We start from the raw sequence: 23,085 nt of genomic DNA, 5'->3' as shown, positions 1-23,085 counted from the left end.
CGTATGAAGAAACTGGGACTTAGAAAATTTAAGAGTCAAGTAGTAGACTTGGACTCTTTAGACTTGTCTTTAGACTTAAGTCCATAGCACATACCACCCCGAGCTTCAAGACGTATGCATCTCTGTGAGGACATCAGGAGACAATCTTGTGAATTCTCAACCACACACAGCTTATTTGGGGTGGTAATGAAAAGATGTCCTCTAGAACCAGAAATGTAAACTTGGAAATCATCGGGGCTGATAGTTGTATTGCTGGATAAAAAGTCTCTCTGTTCATGAATTGTGTGGTCCCATCTGGCCTCCAATGAAGATTTTTGTGGGAATGTAAGGGACTCAAGTTCTGGCAGGGGTTGATTCTTGTTCACTGACCTCGCTCTGGCACCCACACACTTCTCAGATGCTATGTGACTCTCTTTTTATGATGAATGAATGAGTTTGGGTGAGAGATTGAGAGGAGGGGAACCCCTCTTCTCTTCTCCAAGGTCTGGGGCTGGTCTCCCCTTGGCTCACCTCGGATCCCCTTGGCATCTCATCTCCAACCAGATCAACAACCTTTCTGCTGATGAGAACTCAGCAGGGTGGAGAGTAGAAAGGAGGGAAGGAGGGGAGTATAGGAAAAGGAAAAAGGTACGCTAAGAAGAGAGTGAGGGGTAGTAAGATCCAAGAGGTAAGAAAAAAAATCCCTTTGTTTCCCCATCCCCCAGAAAAGGAATGCAATTTCCCCTCGATTCTAGCTGCTCTGAGCACTAGTCATAAAAATTAAAAATGAGGAATAGAGTCCGTTGTTGTCATTTCCAATACAAATGGGCATGTACATTCAGCCTTTATGGCTAGATAACTTCCACTTCCAGTGCTCGGTATTTATTGGCTTGGACTTATTGATAGAACATCCTGGGGCCTGAAGTCCTCCTTCCCACAAAGCAAAGACACCATCAGCAACCTCTTTCTCCTCTCAACCCATGAATAATAATGTGGATGATGATGACAGTGTTATTATTATCATTTGGTATTTAGCCAATGTCTTTCCCCGAAGTACTTAAAGCACTTTATAGGCATTGCCTTATTATTCCTCACAATACCTCCCTGGAGAGAGGGTGAGAACAGAGATTTGTTTTCCATTTCACTGAAAGGAGAAGCTGAGACCCAGAGCAATGAAAGGGCTGCTCCAAGGTCACCTGGAGAAACTGGGCTGAGGTTAGAACAAGAACCGAGGGCTTGTAATGCCTGTATAAGGGCACCTTTGCACTCACCACTAGGGAGAATGAGTCATTCACTAAGTTCTAAGTGTAGCAGGACATTAAAAGGGAAATGTTGGCAGGGCTCATTCTAAAGGGAGGTAGTAGAATAAAATACAAATATTTTCAACATAGAAGGCAGAGAAAACACTTACTTACCTCAAGGGGTATGAAAGAGCCAAGGGTTAGAAATTAGAGGATTTTTTTTTTTTTGAGACAAGGTCTTTCTGTGTAGCCCAAGCTGACCTATAACTTGTGATCTTTCTGCCTCAGCCTCCCAAGTACTGCATTGTGATTACAGATGTGTGCTACCACACCCAATTGGAAATTTTAGAAGATACTTAAGAGGATTCTTCACCCCCATGGGAGGGGCGGGGCTGCACTTTATCTCAAATGAGAGGAAAATGACTTCAAGAAATCCCTCAAAGTGTTTAAAACAAGTCCTTTGTTGTTTGTGGTATGCAGTCAGGAGTGAGCAGTGACCGAGGAATCTAAGGAGCAAGAGGGAGGTTAATGGGAATGACTTCTAGCCCCTGAATGTTGGCCGAGACATGGGAAATGATTGTTCTCTTATTGCTTAACAGAGCAGACTGTGTTCAAAGTGACCAGATGTGGATCGTGTGCAAAAGAAAGCCAGTGTGGGGCCATCTTGGACTTTGCCTGAGAGGACCACCCTAGGAAGCAAGAGAAAGAAGAAAGAAACTGGAAGTGGAATCCACAATACCCAGGGACTCTGGGTGCAGCCATGAGCAATCAGCCAAAATAGGAATGCATTTGCTCATGTCGGGGAAATGGAAGGGAGCAGTCTACATTACTGGGGGTCTCCAAAGAACACCAGGAAAACCCCTCAAGAGAAAGTCAGCTTTGCCTTCCACCCAGTGCAGGGAGGACTGCTCACTACCTATCACAGGGACTGAGAACTTTACTGCTTCCTGTTACCTTTCCTCCAGCCCTGCACCTAGACCCTAAGGAGTAGGAATAAGTGGATAATTAGAAGGACTGAAAGCCGCCTAGAACATCTCATTCCCCAACTCCAGGTCTAAGGAGAGGAGGGGAAGACAATGCTAAGTCACGTTAAACATGGTTATTATTACATGGTGATTGGGCATCTTAATTTTCAAATTGAGATCATAGTTTGTCAATTAAAATGAGTAAGTTTCCTAAAAGGAAACAGAAAAGCCATAGGGCCTGCCTACGTTCATCCAGTGGCAGAGAAATTCTCCCCCCAGGACAGATTTTAGAGAAGGCATAAATTAAATTGTACATTGTTTGAGATGTATTTGTTCAAACAGATGGATAGTAAGTTCTAAGGGGTCAGGGCTTATGCCAAGAAACGCTGAACTATTGTATGCCCATGTTGCTCACCATCATTTCCACCCAATTTTGTCCAGCATCATAATATAGTAGCAGCTACTGTTTTGAAGCAGTGACTGTGTTAGGCACTGACAAGACACTTTGTGTGTATCATCTCATTTAATATTCTGTTACCTGATGAAATAATTTCCTTCCATTCTCTAGACGAAGAAACGTAGATACAGAGGTTTTTCTAGCTCCAACGCTTTGCTTCTAAGCCATCCTGTGTGTCCCTCTTTCAGAATCAGATGAGCTGTTCTGGGTCCCTTCAGTGCCCAGTGCTCCTTCCAGCCGCAGAGGCACACAGGTCGGTAACCTGTCTTTCCTCTGCATGTGGATCTCACAGAGTCTGAACTCAGCCCAAATTAGATCCCGTGAGCTCAGCATAGTGCCTTGGTACACAACTGACACTCGATAGGTTGCTACTGCTGATAGCAATAACACATAGACACTCACTTAGACAAATGTGTGGGCTTTGAGGTTAAACCTTGACTACCTAACTCGCTACTTACTAGCTGTGTGGTCTTGAATAAATTACTGTACTCTCTTTGAATCTCAGTTTTCTTCTGGGAAATGGGTTGATAATGGCTCTGCGAGAGTGCGTTTGGGAGGAATAAATAGCCAGGCTGTCACTTTGTATGCCTACGATGTTGCTCTTTGTTGAATGTTGGTTGCTCTTTTTTGTTCCTCATTCACACAGGAAAAGCTGCATCTTTTCAATCATCTCAGAGCTTCCATAAGGGCAAAGGTCAGGTCTTACACCCTGTACAAGTGCAGGGCAGACAGTTCTAGTTGTATGGACACTAGCAACTGACATCGTCTTTGTCATGGAAGCCCTGCAGGGGCATTCTAGAGAAGTGAAGGCAGAACACATGGCTAGGTGCTTAATTAAGATGTTGAGTGATTCAAAAAATGTATATTCTGAGCCAGTGCATATTTCTTTTTCTTTCTTTTTTTCCCCCATTAACTTTATTGGTACATTTTAGGTATACGATACAGTTACATTCATCATTGGGATCTTGTACCATTACATGAGTCTCTTGGTTCTTATTTTTATTCCCCTTTCCTTGCCCTCCCTTCACCCCATCCACCCTTCCCTATTTGGAAAGACCTTGTTTCCAGTTTTTTCCTCTTCTCATATTTTTTCCTTTCCCTTTTCTCCCTTCCCCTACCCCTCCCAATTCCCCTGCTCTTTTAGACCTTTTCTTTCTGTTACACAATATCAATTATACATTTTTAAAATTACAGTATTAAGATCTAGGAGACATTACCACAGATTTTACAGAATTTAAAAGGATATAGAAAGCATATTACAAAAATCTTTTTTGAAATAAATTTGACAACTTCTAAGAAATAACTTAGAAGACAAATTAATGAAACTAATTCTGGAGGAAATATAAAATTTGAATAGCACCTATTAAAGAAAGTATATTCCTAGCTTGAAAACCTACCTATATGACAACAGCAGGCTCATAAACATTTTAACTGATAAATTATATCAAACAAAGCAGAAAAAAGAAGGAACACTTCTACCCTCATTTTAGGAAATCAACATTGTGCTAATCCTAAAATTGGATAAAGATAATAGAAGAAAAAAGTATGGACATAGATAGAAATTTGTTTAACAAAACAAACTATTAGAAGTCAGATCTGGCAGGACGTAGAAAGTGGTTTTGTTATAGGGATGGCAGCGTTGGTTCAGTATTGGAAGATCCACCCCTGAAAGTCATCATTTTAATAGAGGAAAAGAAAAAGCCATATGATCCTGTCACTAGTTGGAGAAAAAGTATTGGACCAAATTATACAGCTGTTCATGGTAAAAGCTATCAGGAGACTAGAAGCAGAACAGAACCTTCTCAACAGTTAAAGACATGTACTCCATACTTCCAGTGAGAACGCCTTGTATGAATGGAGAAGAAATGCTTCCTCCTTAAGGCGGGGAACAAGGGCAGATATGCTTACTCTTTATCTGTCCATTAAACTTTGAAACCTACTCCCCACCAAAATAGTCTGGCAATAAAATGACACAACTAGGATAGGATTGGCACAGCAGAAGCAAAATCTTTATATGTAGATGAAATGATCATCTACAGAGAAAATACTAAGAAATCTCTAGGAGCCCCTAGAACTTGTACTTGAATTTAGCAGGATTAGAAAACACAAGATATATATAAAAATTCAGGTCTGTGTATACTTACTATAAATGAACAACTGGATATTGAAATTTAAAAGTTATTTAGGAGTACAAAGGACCCAGAAAAGCCAAAAACAAAAACAAAAACAGTGTTGGAAGACATTTAGCACCCAATTTTAAGACTTCTTCTAAAGCTACAGTAATCAAGGCAGTGTTGGTGTAAGGAAAGACATATAGATCATTGGAATAAAACAGAGAATCTAGAAATAGAACCACACATACATGGTCCACTGAGTTTTGAAAGATTATTCAACATTAGCATTTTATAGAATATAAACTCGATTCAAGAGCCGAAGAACAGATAGTGTTTTCAGCAAACAGCACTAGAACACTTGGTATCCGTATATAAAAAATTAACCTCAACTCTTTTTTTCTATACATGAAAATAACTTGAAGGGATCTATGAACCTAAATAAGAAAGCCTAAAAGTATAAAACTTTAAGAAGAAATTATAAGGGAAAATATTTATGAATTAAGGGTAGGCAAGAACTACCTTGGATACAAAAAACATGATGTATAAAAGAAAAAAATTGATAAATGAGATTCCATCAAAATTTAGAACTTTAAATGACATCATTAAAATGAAAAGTAGTCCTTAAACAGACCATATTTACAATGCATATAACCTATGACCAGAATATATAAAGAATTCTTAGAGCTCATTAATAGACAACCCAATTAAAATGTAGACATAAGAAGATGATAAATAGCCAGTATAGCACAAGGAATGGTGTGCAACTCTAGAATCAGAAAAATACTAATCAGTACAATAATAAGATTGAATTATATACTCATTAGGGAGATGAAGTCAAAAGTTTTAAAAGCTTGTCATGACTTTTTCTCTTTGTTGGATTCTCCCCCTTTGCGTTTAATTTGTCATGACCAATGGATTCATTCTGCTGGGTTCCCTGGGGTTGTGATCCTCATTGTCTTTTCCTAGGATATTGTCTAAAATTTTTTGGAGTGCTGGTTTGGTATTCATGAAGTTCCTGAGGTGCTCTTTATCATGAAAGTATCTTATTTCTCCATCAATTTTGAAAGATAGTTTTGCAGGGTACATCAATCTGGGTTGGAGGCTGTTTTCCTTTAGGGCTTGAAAGACATCAAGCTCTTCTTGCCTTGAGGGTTTGCATTGAGAAGTCTGCTGTGATTCTGATGGGCTTTCCTTTGTATGTGATTTGTTTCTTTTCTCTCACTGCTTGTAGAATTTTATTCTTCTGTTGGATTTCTGGAATCCTAACTATTATATGCCTATGTGTAGATTTGTTTTGATTAAGGCTAGCTGGAGTCCTATATGCCTCACTTATCTGTATGTCAAGTTCTTTTCCCCTCCTTGGGAAGTTTTCTGCCATCACTTCTGTGAAGAGTTTTTTTTATGTCATCTGCACTCTCTCCTCTTTCTTCATTGACTCCAATCAGTCTTATGTTATTCTTCTTTGCATCGTCTAGCAGCTGCTGGATTGATTTCTTGTGTTCCCTTACAATTTTAAAGCAATTTTTCTTTTCCTTCTCACTAATTGCAATCTTATCTTCTATATGTGAAATTCTATCCTCACATTGGTTCATTCTGCTGTGCAGACTTTTGATGGAGTTTTTAATCTCTTGGAAATCTGTTTGTATTTGTTTTATGGATTCCATTTGTTTCCTATGTTGAGATTCCATCATATTCCTCAGATCCTCTATTTTTTTATCTGTGTCCTCTCTAGATTTATTAATCATGTCTTGCACCATGAGCAAAATCTTTGCTGTTATCTGAGTAATTATTTCTGATTTCATTTTTCCCAGATCCTCTTTTGTTGCCAGTTCAGAGAGTCCAGGTGGTTGAGTATCAGAGTGTTCCATCTTGTTTCCCTTTGGGGTTGCTATAGGTGATCTGGAAGTCTGTTTTTGAGGCTTGTTTATGTGTCTTCTCATTTCTATGGGGGGGGTGCTTCTGGCACCCATGCGGCTCACCTTCTCTGCCCTAGGAGCTTGGGATGGCAGCGGGGGAGCTTCCTTCTGGGTGCTGGGACTGGGTCAGCTTCTCTGCCCTAGGAGCCTGGGATGGAGGCAGGGAGCTTCCTTCTGGGTGCTGGGATGGGTTGAGCTTCACTGCCTTAGGAGCCTGGGATCACCAGTGCATATTTCTAAGTGCTTTATATATAATCTCATTGAGTCCTCCCTCAACCCTATGTAGTTAACTCTATCAGCAGCCTTTTCCTTTTCTTTTCTCATTTTCTTTCTGACTTGTGGACACTGAGGGGCTAAGGAACTTACTTAAAGTTATACAACAATTATGGTAGCATTGAAACCCACTATTATTGAATCTAGGAATCCACCCTTGGTAATTCCACTTATCTCCCCTAGTACATAATTCTACAGCTAATGTGGTAAGAGGTTAGTTGCTTATGTCTCTTCTTACCTCGTCTTTTGTAGGCACGTTTAGTGCAAGCATTATGTTTCCTTCATCTTTGTGTCTTTCCAGGGCCTTGTGTAGAGCATGTGCTCAATAAAGGCTTGTAAAAACACATTGCTGGCTAGATTTGCACCCAAAATAGTGTCAGACCTGTTCACTTCTCTCCAACTCCCCTACAACTCCAGTGCAAGCTGCTAAGACCTCTCTCCTGGAGAACTATTATCCAACTTTCAAATGGTATCTCTCCTTGTATCCTTCTATTCTCTTCAAGTTCCACACTGTAATTGGAGTGATCTTATACTATTTGTAACAGGGGTAATAATTTGAAAATATAAAGCCAATATTTTAATTTGAAAAGATAAAGTTAAGAGTAGAGAAAGGAAAAAGGGATGCAAGGGGTCCATACCTGATGATAAAGAGGGAAGCCAACTCCTTGCACTCCAGGGGTTAAGGGTAGGGGTAGGGTTAAGGGATACAGATGATGCAGTATGTCTGCCCATTCTCCTCTCTTAGGTAGATTTAAAGGAGACTTTGACCTGGCTTCCTGATTCTAGCTTGGACTCTGGGTAGAGGCCACCTTGCAGTGTGCTATCCAGGCAAATGTGAAACAAGCACATCAGGGTAAAACTGGTGGCATGGCTTGAGTTGGTAGAGTTAATTCACAAAAAGTCTACCCTGGGGTTCTATGGAAAGTGTCCAGAAGTTGCCATGTGCCCTGGTGGAGGGATATAGTGGAGCTGACCATTGTTACTGACCATGGAAAAGCTATAGTCTGCAAGGATGACCCACAAGCCAAGAGCTGAAAGACTTGAGGACAGACTTCAGATGGCTTTGTAACAATAAGATCGAGGTTGGGGTGAATCAATGGGGCTGCAGTGCTGGGTTGGGGAACACTTGTAAAACAGGCAGGGAAGTAACAAATAGAGAATAGGGGCCCCTCACAAGGACCAAGACCTTCCCCTGGCCACCATAAAGACCTGTGTGTAGGTGCCAAAGGATGTAAAGGCAAATTCTGGCATTTTCCTAAAGGCAACTGTTTCAACCAGAGAGATGAATAACCAGAACAGAGATGAGATATAAACCTTGAAAAGCCAAGTTTTTGCTCAAGTTAGGAAAAATTTAAGCTTGGATCCACGTGAAGAGGGGAAAAGACTCCATTTTTTTTGCATATCTGAATGAGGTTGAGTGAAGTTTCAATTCAAGTGGATAAAATCCACGTGACATTGTTTCCCTGCGTAAAAGTCCTTCAAAGGTTTCAGCTGCAGATGAATGAAATCTAAACTCCCTTCTGTGGCCTATAAGCCTCAGCATCATCTGGGCCAAGCCCAACTCCCCCCAACCCACCTCTGATCTTGCACCACTTCTTACAATGTTGAAATCTCCTTCCTGGAGACTTGGATTTGCTGCCTGCCCTCGAGGAGTCTTTGTTAACAATCTTTTCATGACTGGATCCTCCTAACTCTGCATTTCAGGACTTAGTTGAAAAATCATCTATCAGAAAAGCCTTCCTTGACTGCCTAACCGGAAACAGGTCCCTCTCCCCTGCTTGCTGTCCTCTTGCAGTACTCTATTTCCTTCACAGCAATGATTACAACTTGGAATTACTTTGTATTCATTCGTTCATATGTTCACTGCTTGCCTCCTTACTGGTTTAGTAATAAATATCTGTTGAAGCAAAAAGAGCAAGGGAGGGAGGGAGGTGGGGAAGCCTATTAAGGGATGTTGTTGGCACAGGTGAAACTGCGTAGTCATTCCACCACAAAGTATTCCTTGAGCACCCCAGCTGCTGCAGATGTTGACTGCTACTGGCTCATGGCTCATTCTTTTCTCTAAAGGACTGTCCTTGGTTTCAGAAAGCCTCTTGGTAGGAGATGTCTGGGAGGTTATACAGAGCCCAAGGCCAGTGCATGTATATGGCTGACTGACTGAGAAAGGCAGGACAGCCTCTGAGACGCACTTAATGCTGCAGGATTCCCAATGGGACAAGGTCTAGGCTACACTTTTCCTAAACCGCATCTTTTTGAAGATGCTTCCCCTTCCCTTTCCTACTTCTCATTCTCCACTTTCCACTACAGGCTTCTTCTGAGGGTTCCCCCCAATTAATCACCTGTACAAGAATCCCCATCTCAGCCTCTGAGGCTCTGACAAGCCTCTTCTGTGCATTGAGCAAGTGAAAGAGAGGAGGACAGATGGAGAAGAAGGGAACTTGGGCTAAAGCTGGGCAGGGACCACTGCAGGGTCCCCTCCCTCTGCCCCATTCTCCCCACCTGATTCAGCTGGGCAGATGCCATGGATGTGCCACTCCGAAAGCCATCAATTATTGAGGAAGCGCTGAAAGAAGGGAATGTAAACGAAGATGAAAGATTCCAAGGGAAGACAGACAGGTCCTACTGCTTGGGGAAGATCTCAGCTATCATGTCTGGGAAAAAAAGCATTTTAGTTTCCTGCCATGAGAAAGCTCCAAATGCTTTGGAGGCTGAAGAAGTGGCTCTGACAAAGACAGGAACAGGTGGGTGGGGCTGATTGATGGGGTTTTTTTTCCCTCTCTCCCCTTTTGCTGATCAAGAGACAGGCACTGTAAATCTGGCAAAGACCAAAGTTATTTCTCTCTCTTTCTCCTCTCTCTTTCTCTCTCTCTCTCCCCTAGGGATTGAATTTAGGGCCTTCACATTATTCACACTGATCTACCTCCCCAGTCCTTTAAAAAATATTTTGAGATATATTCTCTCTAAGTTACTAAATTGCCTGGGCTTGAAATCCTCCTGCCTCAGCCTCCCAGAGTGCTGGGATTACAGGCATGTACAACCAGACCTAGCTGTAACTTTCTTTTAAAATCTCTGTGGTTATTTTAGAGACAGGAAGGAAGGTGTAGGAAGCCAATAGTCCTGCCCTACAGTCAGGAAGGTGGCCACCTTCAGAAAGGGAGGGTCCAGGCCACAGGGACTTAGCTTTAGTCCTTGGGCTATGTAGCAAAGAAGGGAATACAATCTCTTCGGAATCTGCCTCAGAGTTATGTTAGGCACTTGCTAGAGAAGGAAAAAGCAAAGCTAATTCAGGTTAAGGGTAAAATCACAGCTGAAACACTTTAAAAGGGATATGTAGGGCCGGGGATTTAGCTCAGTGGTTCAGGCACCTCCTTGAAAGCGCAAGGTCCTGAGTTCGATCCCCAGTGCCAAAAAAAGAAAAAAGAAAAGGGATATGTAAATGAAGTGTTTTCATCTGAAGAAACTTTTCCCTTTTCTTTATTGAAGCCCTAACTGTAAACAACTACTACAAGTGTATATTAAAGACTTAACTAATTCACTATACTAGGCAATGAAATAAAGCCCAGCCCCAAACCAAGAAATGCTCTGCAGTGGTTTCAAACTAGGGAATCCACTCATGAGAAAGACATCCTTTCAGCATGCCTGTGGGTGGAAGTGCAGCTTTGTAGTTTAGGTCTGGTAGAGAAATTGGGTAAACTGCGAGCTCCGTGAAAGGAGCAGGCTCTGCCTTGTTCCCTGTGTTCTCTACAGTGTTTAGAGCACTGTTTGGGGCATAGAAGGGGCTCAGTAGATATTTGTGGATTGAAAGAATAAATGGTCAAGGTTAAGTATGCTAACTTTGAATTCACTTCATAACCCAGTTTCTTCTCTCACTAGTCAGGTTTTGCTGGGCAAGATTCCTTGTACTCTTTGCATCTTCATCTGTAAACCAAAGACACAGGGTACTTGCTTTCTGGAGTCAGAATGAGGTTTGTACAGAGCACAGTGTAAGCACTGGCCAATGGCAGTTAGTATTCTTAAGCCTTGTCTATTTCTTAGGACAAATGAGCAATACAATTTTATAGGAGTTAAAAACTGAATTTTAGGAAAACCTGTGAATAAATAAACAGACCAATAAATAGAGAATAAACAGAGCAATCCCAATTTTCCTGACTAAGCATTGAAAAAAAAATACAGAATAAAAAGGCCATTCTTAATTGTCAAGAAACCTAAAATAGCAATTTTGAAATAAAGAAGGCAGTAATATGCTACCAAATCTGATGTGTCTATTCACATCTATTTCAAAACCCTTAAATTATCATAAAAAGATCTTTAAGAAATATCATTAAGGGAAGAAACCAAGTTATCTAATTATGCATTTGTAAATTATATCTAATTTGAATCTACCTTTAATATATATTCATTTATATTAAAACCTAATGATTTAAAAGCATCCTATTCAGCTTTGATTTTAAAGTGAAATATTTATCCTCTCACACAGATTTGATGTGATGTCTAAGAGAGCTTATGAATATTCACAGCCAGCCTGTGAACTACATGTCCACATCCATATAGTACACTTCCTACCCATGCTGAAAGCTGCACCCTTTTCCTCTGCAAAGAAAATAGAGTGCAGCTGAAAATGGAAAAGCCAGCCATCCCTTAAATAAAAGTTGCAGCATCCAGAGGGGCTGCCAGTCTAATAAATTGTTTGTTTAACTTGTTTGGGATGATGAGGTTGACAAGCCAACATGAAGCTTAAAAAGGAAATCTGCCAAGGTGGCCAGTATGCCTGGGGCTCAGGCTGCCTCCAGGGTCTCCAGCAGGCATGATGAAATCCTCAGAAGCCCATGTGTGCTGTTGCAAGCAAAGGTGAACTTGCTGACCCGTGTCAGTCAGAGACCTTGCCTAGATCCTTTCAACCGCAGGCAATACTGATCTGGGGCCCAGGAGATGCTTCTCCACTTATGTAGCAGCTGCCTCCTCCAGCTCTCAGGGCTGCCAGGTGCAGACATCTCAGAGAAAAGTTTGGGGTCTGGAGCATAAGTCCATACACGGGTGTACTCTGCTGTACTCAGCTGTAGTCTTCAAAATAACTTGTGTGTCAAAAATATTTTTCTAACATGACTATTTTCCACATACAGAAGGATATAATGAGAAAGAACCCTATCACAGATCCTAGTGGAAAATAACAAATCCCCTTGGAATGGTACTTTCTCTTCTGCCATTATGTGGTAGGGTCTACAACAGAGCAAATGCCTTGAAACGGCTTAGCAGTGGCCTTTGGAATCATGCATCCTACATTTGAGTTCAAATTTCACTGCTGAGTTGTGTAGGGTTGTCTACCTTTGCTAAACTTCTGAATACAGGGGATAATAACATTTGCCCAATAAAGTTGGGAGAGAATGAAATGAATCTGGGCCCAGTGACAGGAGAAGCATTCACCACGCTTTAGCACTTAATGTGGTTGATGAACCTTGAATGGGAGACACCCCAGGGAAACTACTGAATCAAGGCTGTGATTAACATAGAATTAAGGTACGGGGAGAAGACACAGGTGGACTTGACTACTCCTGCCCTGCTCCACTGCCTTTTCTTGAACCTCTATGACTGCTCTTGTTCTCTTCCTGCTGGTTGTGTGCAGGCATCTTCCCACACAAACCGAAGCCCTTTCTTTAGGGGTCTTATTGGCTGTTCTATCTCTTGGGCCCAGGATGACACCTGGCATACACTAACTGTGGAACTAAATTACCATAGTTCAAATTGCAGCTTTAAATATCTGCAGGTGTGACTTTGGGCATCAAGGACAAAAAGATCCTGTAAATTAGGATTCTTTCCCCGAAAGGACAGCAGACCCAACCTGTGAGGTCTTATACACAGGGAACTAAAAAGTCCAGCTGTAGGGTTAGTTCTAATGATGCCATGAGGACCAGATTTTTCTCCCTGTCTCTTAGCATTGCCTTCTCTGGTCGGCTCCCTTTCAAACAGACTCTTTGCCTCTAGCTAGCAAAATTATTGCATAGCTACAAACCTAACACTCATCATTTCAGCAGAAGAAAACAAAATCATAAGTTTATTTTTTCCCAGAGAAAGACTTACTGCAGCTTTAATGTGGTCATGTGTCTATTTCTGAGATGATCACCACATGATCCTTTGATTGGCTTACCCTGGAATGATATACTCCTTCCTGAGATGGAGGTGAGAAAAATTCTCCTTTAATTATTCATGAATTGAGATCGGCATCGGGGAGGGTTTTCATGGGTTGTACTTATTTTAAAATGTACCTGGGATTTTGTTTTTGTCCAGGTATGGTGAGGCCAGCAGATCAGGAGACAACGGCATTGGAGAGATAGTTCAGGATCCACAGTCCGAAGGAGCAGGGTGGCTGCACCAAGCAGAACCTGTGCAGAGCCTGGTGGAGAAGCACCAGAGACAGGCAATGAAGTACGGACAAAGGCTTTTATTGTAATTCTCATGGGAAGGAATGAGTGAGGCATGGTAAACTGTTGAACAAGATTAAGGTTGGATAATTTGAATAATTTGGCGCGCTCTGGCCTGTGGGGATGTTTGGGGCTGTCTGGTACCTGGTTAATGTCCCCAGCTGTAAGAGCCTGATAAATGGAGGTGTGCGGGCTATATGGATTCGGGGTTGGATTGTGTATGGAAGGTGTGCTCACAGGCAAATTCGCCTCAAGGAATGAGCTAAACCTGGGATGGGCAGTCCCTCTCCAGAACTCCAAGACCCCAAGATGTCAAAACATCATGAAGTACAGAAAATTAAAACAAAATAAAACATGATTAACACAATACTGTGTGGTGAATAACCACAGATATCTGCTACAAAGACTGAGGTCTAATAGAGTGATGTCATTTCTTTCATTTAGTCATTCATCAATTCACTAATTTTATTCATTTGACTTTTGTTTTTGTGAGTGCATCATTGGACATTTGTTGAGGCTTTCCAGTGTACTGTACTCTGAACTACGTACTAGGAACACAGAGATGAGCAAGCTCCACGTGGTTCTTGCCTTTCCGGTAATTAGAGCCGTTAAGCAAATAGTTATAATTCTGAAAAATGTTTAGTTTAGTGCTACTGGGACCTATCCCACATGATATGGGATTCAATAACTCATTTTTAAAGCCTTTAATCCACCTATTTATTTTAGCTGTAGCGAATGTTTGACCTGTAAGTATATGCTGGGCCACTGGAGTAAAGATCTTATACTTGTAAATAAAAATACTCCCACAAGTGAAGGTATTTCTTCATGGTTTGTACGGCTCTTTTAGAGATTATAAAATGCTTCACTGTTCTTATACTCCTGCCTCCCTACAATATCCTTGATAGAGATTATTATTATTATTTTTTTTGGTACTGGAAATTGAACTCGGGTCCTTACGCTTGCAGGGGCAGGCGGTGGCACCACTGAGCTAAATCCCCGGCCCTTGTTAGAGATTATTATTACCTATTTTACAGCTGGGAAAGCTGAGGCTTTAAGAAGCTGTGACTTGCAGGCCCAGGATTTAGCTCAGTGGCTCTGCCGCCTGCCTCGCAAGTGCAAGATTCCGAGTTTGATCTCTGGTACAAAAAAAAAAAAAAAAGAGAAGTGAATTGATTTGCCCAGGGGTTTACAATTGGCAAGTGACTAAGCAGAGCATAAGTCCAGGTCTATCCTTTCTCACTTGTAGTTTGCAAACTGGTGGGACCCCTACCAGCCACACACACAGCATCAAAATGCATGCACTTTCCTAGTGCAAGATTTCCATTTCAATTCTCCCTCCAGCCTTTTAGTTCTGTCAAGGGCAAAGTTTCACCTGTGCTAATCTTTAATTCCTCTCACTTGCGAATTCCTCTCACTCGAGACCAAGAAAGTACGGTGCACGTTGCAGGCTCAAAATCTTTGGCAAGCAAGACAGAGAAGCTGGAATCTATTTTCATTGTTTTGTTTTATGTGTGACAAGTGGTTTCCCATTTATGTTGAGATATTAAGTTTCCTTTGAAATAAATTTATTTTTTGAAGAAAGTGTTAATTTAAAATAAATACTAAATGAATAGTAATATAAGCGATTTTGGGGTAGGTGCAAGTCATGAAAATAGGTACCCATAATACTACAGTCTGAGAACCCTTCACAGACCAAGCAAGCAGCAAGAGACCTGTAAGTATGCGCCAGGTCATTTCTCTGGAAGGGAAAGTAAAGGAGTTCTCTCACTTTTTTCTTGTCCTAGGAGGAAGAGAACTGGGTCAGATTCTGCTCTATGTAAAAGACATGCTTTTGATACTGTAAGATGCTGGTTATTAAGCCAAAGTTCAGAGACTGCTGCCAATCCAGAGGAAGTTTCCAAATCCTTTGTAAGAAGAAAAAATAAGGATAGTGTGCAAGAAAGTCAATTGTTCCTTCTTACGTAAGAATGTACTTTATTATGGAACTGCATTCTCATTTATTTATTGTTGTGTGAGTGCATGTGGATTAAAATGCTCTTCTTTAGTGATTAGTTGATGATAATAGTTGGCCATTGTTTATTGTGATTTTCCAGTATCTATTTGGCAAACCAAAAAGCTGACAATCTATATTAACAGTGTTCCTTCACTAGTTTATTCCATACACCATTGAACCTCTGTTCTAGGAGATTTCAATTGCAGGAAACAGCTTGCCATCTAATGCTAAAGGAAAAAGATATTGGTAGACCCAGCATTATAATTGTGGTTACTACCAGTGCAAAATAGCAAGCCATAAATCCTTATGAGCCCAGGAACTGCTGTTTACCATTAAAGGGATACTTCTTTCTCTCCAGCGTAACTAAAGAGATGAGAGATTACTGAAATAAGATAGCTGTTAAATTAAAGAGGACAAAAGTTCAAGTTTCAAGGAGGCTGTTAAGAAAATAAACATACAGACCAACATTCCCCAAACTTCTAGACCAATACATAGCTCAGTGACCTTGCAGACAGTCTTTCTTCTGATTGGGGGGAGCTGACAGCCCACTAGAAATGACAACTCCGCCCTTCCATACTCTGATGCCAGAAATGAAAGCTGGTATAGCAGGTTCGTTAACATAGTAATTCTTTTTTTCACTAATTTGTTTGTGAAAATACCATAACTGGAGACAAACAATTAATTATAAGCATGTCTATCAAAAACATCACATATAGAAAATCTAGATACAACTTAAATATCCAACACCACAGGATTGCCTGGATAAATAACAGATATTCACACCCTAGACTACTGTCTAAATATATGAAAATATTTTGTAGAAAAATACTCAATATGTAAACCTGTTAAAATGTATTGTTAAGTGAGAAAAGCACAAGAGTAAACAAGTACAGAATATTGCAAATGGTATGACTTAATTTTTATTTAAAAATGGGTGTAATATACAATACCTCTGGGTGGTAAAATAATGGGAGTGTTCTCTCAGAGTAAGAGTATTTTCTAAAATGTCTACAATGAAAATGTGCTATGATTACTTTAAGGAAAAAAGAAGGGAGTTCTTTAAATGGACCCCATTTAGGGCCAGGGATTTAGCTCAGTGGTTCTGGCGCCTGCCTTGCAAGCTCAAGGTCCTGAGTTCGATTCCCGGTACCCCAAAATAAATAAATAAATTAATTAATTATCCCCATTTAACCTGTTTAAAATGGGTCACCAACCCTACACAGAAGCTTAGAAGTATGTACTTGTGGACTTGCATATTTCAGGGCTGACATGCTTCCCCTAGAACCAAAGGGAGACACAAAACCTCTCTGCAAACTCTTTGTAGATTCCCATCTGTGACTTGATAAATATTTGATGCACTGTCCAGTCAACATCCCTACATTAGTGAAACTTCTGCCCAGGAGCAACTGCACAGCTCTCAGCGATGAGATCGGAGTAAGTTAAAAAGAGTGTATTCATTAGCTACTTCAAAGGGTTTGGTTTTTTTATCTGGCAGTTTTGCAGACTGGATTATTGGTCCTGCTGTCTATTGCATGAGGACCAAAAACCATACTGCTGTAAGGAGGTGCCTGCTTTTTCCCTTAACAATGTTTTCCCTCCTTTGTGTTCATAGCCCAGGAGCAAATACAACATAAATCACCCCCTCTCTTCCCCTTGGTTAAACAGCTGTGAATATCTAAGTTGAGTTTAGGATCTGCATGGTAGATCTGGTGCCAAAACCCCTCAGTCTGGTCCCCGTATCTGATGTAGTTTTTTTGTTTTGTTTTCTTAAATTCTTTTATTGGTACATTTTAGGTATACAACACATTTACATTTCTCACTGGGAACTTGTACCTTTACATGATACATCTTGGTTCTTATTTTTTCCCCATTCCTAGCCCTCCCTTCACCCCCTCCACCTTTCCCTATTTACAAAGACTTTATTTCCATTTTTTCCATTTCTCATCATTTTTCCTTTCCCTTCTTTCCTTTCCTCTGCCCCTCCCACTAACCCTACCCCTTTGGACCTTTTCTTCCTATTTTGCATCATCGATTATTCATTCTAATCATTGGTACATTTTAGGTATACAATAATGACATTCATCATTGGAAATTTGCACCTTTACATAATCTCTCTTGGTTCTTATTTTTTCCCCATTCCCCTGCTCTCCCTTCAACCTCTCCATCCCTCTCTATTTACAAAGACTTTGCTCCTATTTTTCCATTTTCTCATATTAATTCCATTCCCTTCTTTCCTTTCCCCCACCCCTCCCACTTCCTTCCCCTTTGCCCTTTTTCTTCCTATTTCATATTACCTATTATATGTTTTAGTCCTTATTTACATTTTCAGTTTCTCACACCAGAGAAACAATTCAGTACGTATACATGTGTGCCCTATTTATTTCACTTAAGAGTATCGTCTCAATGTGCATTGATTTAGCTATAAATGTCTCTAATTTCTCATTTTTTATGGTTGAGTAGTACTCTATTTTATAAAAAAAAAACAACCCACATTTTCTTTATCCAGTTTCCAGTTGGTGGGCATTTGGGCTGTTTCCAAGTTTTAGCTATCACAGACTGTGCTGCTATGAACATTGGTGCACATATATCACTGTGGTATGATTCTTTTAATTCTTCGGGGAAGATCCCCAGCAAGGGAATAGTGGGATCAAATGGGACTTCCAGTCCTAGTTCTTTGAGGTATCTCCATACTGATTTCCACAGTGCTCGCACCAGTCTGCACTCCCACCAGCAGTGGAGCAGGGTTCCTCTTTCCCCACAGCCCCAACAGCATTTGTTATTGGTTGATTTCATGATAGCAGCCATTCTTTCTGGAGTGAAGTGGAATCTCAGCGTTGTTTTCATTTGCATCTCTCGAATGACCAGTGATGTTGAACATTTTTTCATGTATTTATTTGCTATTTCTACTTCTTTGTCTGAGAAATGTCTGTTCATTTCTGATGCCCATTTTTTGACTGGGTCTTTAAATTTAGGAGGTCTGATCTTTTTAAGTTCTTTATAGATTTGAGATAGTAGACCTTTGTCTGAGGAAAAGCAGGTGAAGATTTTTTCCCACATTGTGGGTTGTCTCTTCACACTGCTGGTGGTTTCTCTTGCTGTGCAGAAGCTTTTTAATAAGAAGAGATCCCACTTGTTGATTGTTTGTGCTAGTTCACGGGCAACTGAGTTTTTGTTCATAAAATCTTTTCCTACACCAATGTCTTCAAGAGTTCTACCTAACCTCTGTTCCAGCTGATTCAGCGTTTCTATTTTAATATTTAGATCTTTAATCCATTTTGATTTTAGTTTAGTACATGGTGAGAGATATAGGTCTAGTTTTAATCTTTGGCAAGTTGAAACCCAACTTTTCCAGCACCATTTATTAAAGAGGCTATCTTTCCTCCAGTGAGGGTGTTTGGCTCCTTTATCGAAGATGAGATGGCTAAGTGTGTCTGGCATTGTTTCTGCATTTTCTAATCCATTCCACTGGTCCTCAGGTCTGTTTCTTTGCCAGTACCATGCTGTTTTTATCACAGTAGCTTTGTAGTATAGTTGCAAGTTGGGGATTGTGATACCCCCTGCCATGTCTCTGTTACCTAGAATTGCTTTTGCTATTCTGGGTCTCTTCTTGTTCCAAATGAATTTTTGGATTGTTTTCTCAAGGTCCATGAAGTATGCTGCTGGGATCTCAATTGGAATTGCATTGAATCTATATAGCAGTTTTGGAAGTATGGCCATTTTCACTCTATTAATCCTTCCTACCCAGGAGCAGGGGATGTCTGTCCATTTTCTGATATCATCTTCAATTTCTCTTTTCAGAGTGCTATTGTTTTCAGAGAAGAGGCCTTTGATTTCTTTTGTTAGGTTGATTCCTAGGTATTTCAGTTTTTTGGATGCTATTGTGAAAGGAATTATTTTCCCTATTTCTCTCTCAGTGAGTCTGTCATTCGTGTAGAGGAAAGCTATTGATTTTTTTTGTGTTGACCTTGTAACCAGCTACTTTATTGAATTTGGTTATTAAGCCTAGAAGACTTTTGGTGGAGTTCTTGGGGTCTTCTATATACAGTATCATGTCATCTGATGTAGTTTTGTACAATGAGATGGATGATTCATTTTCTCTCTATCTCTGTGGTTACAATCAGTAATTTCAAGAAGTCTGTCCTGTTCACTGTTGCCTCATATAGTACTCAGCACTTAGAAAAGGGCTGAATAAACATTTATTGAACTGTGTACATTTTTCTTGAAATTACTGCTGCAGGGGGCATAGAAAATTGTAGGACTGTAGGTCATCAGATTTGAAAGATACCTCTACCCATGGCTGGAAGCCCTACCCCTCACAGCTCTCCCAGGAAACAGTCGTCTACCTACCTCAGGACACAATTTACCTTCGTTCAAGAACAATTAAGGTACAAATGGCTGAGGAAGTTGAGTAAAATAGAAGATGAACAGGGTAGGTCCTTAACGAATCTGGAAGAAGTTAATCCCAGTGCCTGGTCTTGCCTAGTTTCTCTCATTATCTCCTGCCTCTTGAGGTCTTCCTCTGTTCCCTCCTTTCTTCACGGCCTTGCTCTGCACTCAGGGTTAGTAAACCCCTCTGTGGTGGCCACTGATAGCAGTTTAAGACTCCATTCTTCAAACCAGGAGTCCTTGAACCCCAAGATGAGCATGGACTCTGTACTGAACCATCATTTTTATTTGAATATCTAACATTTTTATATTAAATATATAGTATCATTGGCCAAATACAGTGCTTGTTATCCTAGCTACTCAGGAGGCTGAGGGAGGAGAATCACAAGTTTGAGGTCAGCCTGGGTAACTTAGGGAGACCTTGTCTCAAAATAAAAGATTAAAAAGGGCTGGGGAGGTAGCTTAGTGCTTTCTGGGTTTAAATCTTCAGTACTGGAGAAGGAGGAGGAGGAGGAGGATGAGAAGGAAATAGAGGAGGTGGAAGAAAGATGAGGAAGTGAGGGGAGAGGAGGATGAAGAAAGACAGGGAAAGGGAAAGGAGTAAGATGAGAAAGCAGAAGAGGAAGGGGAGGAGGAAGAAGAAAGGAAGACGAGGGGAGGAATAAGGAGAAATAGAATGGAGAAAAGTTTATGTATCGCATGTATGGCTTTGAGGAAACAACACAAAACTTAAAAGAAGTCAGTATCTTTGGGCTCAGCCTTCAGACTCCTGGGGGTTGAAAATTCGCTCATGGTCTAATGGGTTACTTTGGTGGTTAAAAAAAAAAAAAGATCCAAGATACATCATGTAAAGGTACAAGATCCCAATGATGAATGTAACTGTATCATATACCTAAAATGTATCAATACACTTAATGGAAAAAAGAAAAAATATATATAAAGAATTTAAGTAAAAGCAAAAAAAAAAAAAATATATATATATATATATGACCCTGACTTAATATTGCTCTTATTTCACATATCCCTTTTATGGGTATTTGCATTTCTACTTGTTTCTTTTAGAGACAGAAAGAGTTTCAATGGCAAAAGAAATTAATGTGTAATTGTTAAATGTACAATTGAATTTAAGGTAGCATGAATTGGGGTAAGGGATAGGTTTTACCTAGCAGAGAGGCATTGCATTTATAAAGCCCAGTACCCTAGTGTTCTGTTAGCCCTTCACAGGCAGTCTCAGTTCAGGGTGAGCACAGTATATGTTCATTTGATTCAGTTTTAATCATGATTATGCAAATAACCCTTCCAAGCCTCAAGTACACTAGTTGCAAAATGAAATTAGAAAATGTGCCTCATAGATGTGTTGTGAAGCACTGTCACCTGTATGTGCTGCTGTCTAAAGAATACTTAGCTCAATGCCTAGCATATATTTAGCACTTAATAAATAGTAGTTCTTATTAGCATTAATTATAAAACTAGTATATGCTCAACCTGACACTCTTACATTTGAGCCTGATGTAAAAATATAAAGAAACCTATGTTTAAATATTTGAGTTGTAAAGCAATTAGACTGTTAAATAGAATATGTTCTATCCCCTTGCCTCAGAAATAAAAACTGAGAACATATTTTTATATGACTAGATATCAGCACATTTTAAATAGTCTAAAATTTTGTACATATTTGAGAGTTGTGTGTTTTGGTTAACATTGGGATGAGTAAAAGACATATAATTCATACCTTACTATATATTTAGCACATTAAAATTATTATTGTTATTATTATTTTCTTTGCAGTACTGGGGACTGAAGCCATGGCTTTTGCACTGAGCTGTGTTTCCAGCCCTGTTTTGTTTTTTTGAGAAAGAGTCTCACTAAGTTGCCCAGGCGGGGCTCCAACTTGCAATTACTCTGCTTTAGCCTCTCAGAGTGTTGGGATTACAGGTATGTACACCACCACTCCAAGCTTACAATTATTTTTCTTATCTTCATTTTAGCAAAATTACTAGTTATGTTATATCAGGATTTCTGCATAATTTGTTTTTTGGTACCAGGGTTTGAACTTGGGACTTTGCACTTGCGAGGCAGACGGCTGAACCACTGAGCTAAATCCCCTGCCCAATTTATGTTCTAATAATAGTAATTAGACAGCCTTTCTTAGATCATTGTACTCTTCTTTTTAAAATTAATTTCAATAATATGGAGAAAACTTGTTATTAAGTCAATAACAACTGAAATTATTGCTACAGTTCTTATGGTAATATTTATGTACAGAAATTCACAATGGATTTCACATACCACATTCAAGTAGTGTGGTAAGGTCTTATAATAAACTTTATCACAGAAATATTACAAAATATTTTAATTTCATCTATCAATCTATCTTACATGGCAATTTTTACCTTCTCTAAGAGCAGTATCTGGATCCATTAAACATTTTGTAATTTATTTTAACAAAATATTTAACAAAATGGTGTAAGGTTGGACTATTATGAAGGAAATGGCAACAAAAAATGGCAGTGTGGATGTGACTATTAACCCTGATATGTCAACTGCACTGGATTAAGAAAGGCCTAGCAGGGCCGGGGATTTAGCTCAGTGGTGCCCCCACCTGACTCGAAAGCGCAAAGTCCCAAATTGTATCCGAGGTACCAAAACAAACAAACAAAAAAGGCCTCTAGTTTCTCGTTCTTTATGGCTGAGTAGTAAAGATTAAAAGGAATAATTGATAATTTGAAATAGGTAGAAAAGGTCCAAAGGGGTAGAGGTAATGGGAGGGGAAGGGGAAAGGAAAGAAGGGAAAGGAAAAATTATGAGAATAGAAAAAAATGGAAACAAAGTCTATGTAAATAGGGAAGGGTGGAGGTGAAGGGAGTACAGGTAATAGGGAAAAAATAAGAACCAAGATACATCATGTACTGGTACAAGCACCCAATGATAAATGTAAACATATTGTATACCTAAAATGTACCAATAAAAGAATTTAAGAAAAAATAAAAAGGCCTAGTAGATTTAGTAGAGCATGCTCCTGGGTGTGTCTGGGTGGGTCATTAAGGCATGGCCTTGGAGACTATGTACAATCAATCCCTCACCTGTTCCTTTCTAGCACTGTTCTCCAGCCCTGCTGCCCAGCTGCCATGAACTAAGCAGCTTTGCTCTGCCATGCCCTTCCGCCATGATGTTTCTACCTTGGAGCCTGCACACTATGGACTGAATCTCCTGAAACGTGAGCTAGATTAAACTTCTTTAAGTTGTAGATTTTGGGAATTGTGTCTCAGTGATGAGAAAGCAAATTCAATGTTCCATGACCTAGTTAAATCTTTCTTTGAGACTATACTTTGATCTTTAATAGCT

General features: G+C 40.0%; 1 long non-coding RNA gene across 3 annotated transcripts in view; it reads left to right on the top strand.

The window, feature by feature from the left end:
• LOC110351129 (uncharacterized) overlaps positions 1-3,426 on the top strand; it is a 46,034-nt gene extending 42,608 nt beyond the window's left edge. Inside the window, exon 6 of one of the 3 annotated variants that reach the window (XR_015438862.1) lies at positions 1,820-3,426. This is a non-coding gene — a long non-coding RNA (uncharacterized LOC110351129). The remainder of the gene's footprint in view (positions 1-1,819) is intronic. The other 2 variants (XR_015438861.1, XR_015438863.1) reach the window with 2 other exon arrangements.
• Positions 3,427-23,085: the final 19,659 nt, after the last annotated feature.

This window comes from Heterocephalus glaber, unplaced genomic scaffold, assembly GCF_053883595.1.
Source record: "Heterocephalus glaber isolate CG9 unplaced genomic scaffold, H.glaber_assembly_v1.0 deba00001463, whole genome shotgun sequence".
In the NCBI taxonomy this organism is placed as follows: Eukaryota; Metazoa; Chordata; class Mammalia; order Rodentia; family Bathyergidae; genus Heterocephalus; species Heterocephalus glaber.
The sequence above is the reverse complement of the archived record's forward strand: the minus strand, read 5'-3'. Positions and strand labels throughout refer to the sequence as shown.